Genomic DNA, 3,976 nt, shown 5'->3' with positions numbered 1-3,976 from the left:
CTTGTCTTCTCCTCCACTCTTGTTTCTTGATATAAACTTTCCTCTTATTACTGCTTTTGCTGCATCCCAGAAATTTTGATATGTCATGTTGTCATTTTCATTTTTCTGTATATATCTTTTGAACTCTGCTATTGTTTCTTCTTTGACCCAGTCATTTTTTGAAGTATTTTAATTTCCATATTTTTGTGGGTTTCTGTACTTTCTGTTTGCAGTTAAATTCTAATTTCAAAGAGTTATGATCAGAAAATATGCTTGACATAATTATAATTTTACTGAATTTGTTGATGTTAGTTTTGTGACCCAACTTATGGTCTCTCTTTGAGAAAATTCCATGCACACTGAAAAACAATGTGTAATCTGATATTCTGGGATGAAATGTCCTTTAAATGTTTATTATGTTCACTTTGTCCAGTATGTCATTTAAGGCCGATATTTCTTTATTGAATTTTTGTTTGGATGATCTATCTAAAGCATACAATGATGTGTTGAAGTCTCCAAGTATGACTGTGTTATTGTCTGCTTCTATTTTTAGATCAGTTAGTAAATATCTTATATATTTTGGTACACCCTGGTTCAGTGCATATACATTAATAAAGTGTTATGTCTTTTTGATGCAATATCCCCTTTATCATTATGAAATGCACATCTTTGTTTCTGGTTACATTTTTGTCTTGAAATCAGCGTCATCAGAGATGAGTATGGCTACTTCTGCTTTTCTTTGGATATTATTTTCTTGGAGAGTCAGTTTTCAGCCCTTCACTTTGAGTCTGCTTTTGTACTTGCAACTTAAATGTGTCTTTTGAAGGCATCATATGGTTGGGTTTTGCTTTTTGATCCAATCTGCTACTTTGTGCCTCTTTATTTGTGAGTTCAGTCCATTTACATTTAGGGTAATTATTGACACTTGAGGATTTCCTTAGCTACTTTATGTTTTATTTTCTGGTAGCTCTATGACTTGTTTTGTTCTCTCCCTTTGTGTTTCTGTCCATTGTTTTTGTTTGATGGTATGCCATACTTCTTTCCCCTGTTATTTTTTTTAAGCTGTGTGTTTCAGTAGTATCTTTTTTGTGGTTGGTTACCATTATGTTATTAAGAGAAAAATTATGTATGAGTCCATTGTTTTGTGAGTGTTTCTGCTTTCCATCCTCCTTTGCTACTGCAGATCTTTATCCTTTCCCTTTTTATATTATTGCTGTCACAGATTATCTTTGTTTTCATTGTGGCCTTGTTGGAGATTTTCCTTGTAGTTTTTATTTATTTTGTTCTTTGTGTCTGGTTGAGTAACCTCATTGAGTATTTCCTGCAGTTGATGTTTTCTGGTGATAAATTCCCTCAGCTTCTGTATGTCTGCAAAAGTTTTTATTTGTTCATCATATTTGAAGGATAGCTTTGACAGATATAATAGTCTTGGCTGGTAATTCCTCTTTTTCTATACTTTAAATATTTGGGTCCACTCTCTTCTCATTTTTAGAGTTTCTGCTGAAAAATCTGATGATAACTTAATGGGCTTTCCTTTATATGTATGTTCTTCTTTTCCCTATCTGCCTTGAGAATTCTGTTTTTTTCATTGATTTTTGAATATTTTATTACAATGTGCCTTGGAGAAAGTGTGTTAGGGTTGAGATGACTCGGTGTTCTGTTTGCTTCTTTTTTTCAAGTATCTAACTCTTTCCATAGGCTTGGGAAGTTCTCATCATTTGCTTGATTAAATAGGCTCTCCATTTCCTTCTCCCTCTCTTTCTGACATACCCATTATTCATATATTGTCTTTTCTGATACAGTAAAACAATACTTGTAGAACTCTATCATTTTTTAAATTTGTGATTATCTGTCTTCTCTCTGTAGCATGTCTTGTTGCCTGTCTTTGATGTCTCTGATTCTGTCCTCTAGCTGGCCTGTTCTAATAGTTAAACTTGCTACCTCATTCTTCAATCCATGTATCAAGTTCTTCATCTTTTTTTGTTATTTTTTAAAGTTTCAGTATCCTTGGTGAAGTACTCATTTTGTTCATTAATTTGTTTTTTGAGCTCATTAAATTGCCTATCAGTTTTTTCTCACATCTCATTGACTATTTTCAGAACTCTAATTTTGAATTCTCTATCATTTATCTCCAAGGTTTCCATGTGATTGAAATTTCTTTCTAGAGATTTGTTTTATTTTCTTTCTGAACTACATTTCTGCCTTGTTTAGCCATGGTATCTAATTTCTTCTTCCTTTATGACATTTGAGAGTGGTATTGTTAAAAACTCTAACAAAAAAAACTAAAAAAATAAAAAATAAAAAATTGAAAAAATACAATGAAAACTGTAAAATTTTAAAATATCATATAATTGCAAGTAAAAAAAGAAAAACCATAGAAAATGAAGAGTGAAAACCAAAAAAGAAATAAATAAACAAAATACCCTCAAAAGATAAGGATAAAAATATAAAAGTGAAATAAAATGAAGTTCAAAAGAGAAAAAATAGAAAAAGGAAAAGAAATCAGTTTTCAGAGGTTACTGTTTTGTTCCACTAGGTGTTGCTGTGTAACAATTTTGAGCTCTGTGAAATTCTTGGGTTGACTTCTACTGAGATGTTGCTGCCAATTATGTAGGTGCAGCTGCAGTCATATTGGTGGATGAGGCATGTTGTGAGCACCTTGCAGCTTTATGGCTTTAGCAATGGTGACCTCAGGCCTCTGGGTGCTTTCCCTTGTGTCTCTGCAGTCTAGGGGACCAGACACAGAGTACCACTGTTCTTCTGGGGAGAGAGTGTCTTTGAAGAGTTAGCTGTAGGGTCTGTCACTGCCACTCTATGTACCCAGCAAGGTGAGGGAGGTGGGATCTGGGAGGCTGGGGGCCACATGTTGGTTTCTTTGTCTCTTCCCTGAGTGAAGCTGCAGATAGGTATGGGAATACTGGCTGTGACACCTCGTTCTGCTGCCAGTTTGGTTTAGTTATCTCCCCTTTTACTCCTCAATCTCTCTGCTTCTCCTAGCAGAAGACCCAGTCACTCCAGCTTTCTTCTCTGTATCCCTGGCAGTCAAAACTCAGGCAGCCTGACCTGTGGTGGCGCAGTGGATAAAGCGTCGACCTGGAAATGCTGAGGTCACTGGTTCGAAACCCTGGGCTTGACTGGTCAAGGCACATATGGGAGTTGATGCTTCCAGCTCCTCCCCCCATCTCTCTCTCCTCTCTCTCTCTTTCTCTGTCTCTCTCTTTCCCTCTCTCTCTCCTCTCTAAAATGAATAAATAAAAATTTTAAAAAAAGAACAATATTTAAAAACTCAGGAAGCCTGGGTTTCTTTTCTCCCCATAGTCCCAGCAGAGAAACAAACCCAGTCACTGTAGGCTTCTCTCAGGAGCCAACCTACCGAGAATGCATTTTATCTTCTGTTCCCCCTTTTTAATTCTTCCCACCTTTAGTTAATCAGGTGGACAGATATTTCAGGAAGGCCTGTAAGCCCAGGTGGGATTGCTTCACTACATTATAGTTGAAATGTCAAGAGATCAGGAGTATCTCTCACACTGCCATTACTCTGATGTCATCTGTTGTTTAACTCTTATTTTACTTGGGAAGATATCAGGGCCCAGAGAAGGGGAGGAACTTTCCCAGTGTCATCTACTGAGTCACAGGGAAGGCCAAGAGTTGCACTCAGTTCTCCTGACTGTTAGTATTTTTTTCATTTATACCATCTGATTAGCTGCTAAAATATTATAGTATAGGCAACAGACACAGGAGGTAGTCTGTGTATGCCAGAGAAATCAAGGAGAGCTTGATGGAGGAACTGGGACTTAACATAGACCCTAAACTATGGAATGCTTTGTAAATCAGAGGAGATGGAAGTGGACATGAACACAAATGAAGGCCTTAAAGCAAGAATGAGTGTGGTTTGTGGTTTATACTGAAACAGTAATGTTAGAACCCTGGCTGTGGAAGTAGGTTTGTATTCTAAAATAATAAAAACTTCTTGAATGATAGGTTAATTTAGACTTGA

The sequence above is a fragment of the Saccopteryx leptura genome, chromosome X, assembly GCF_036850995.1.
Source record: "Saccopteryx leptura isolate mSacLep1 chromosome X, mSacLep1_pri_phased_curated, whole genome shotgun sequence".
NCBI lineage: Eukaryota > Metazoa > Chordata > Mammalia > Chiroptera > Emballonuridae > Saccopteryx > Saccopteryx leptura.
This window is presented reverse-complemented; position numbering follows the sequence as displayed.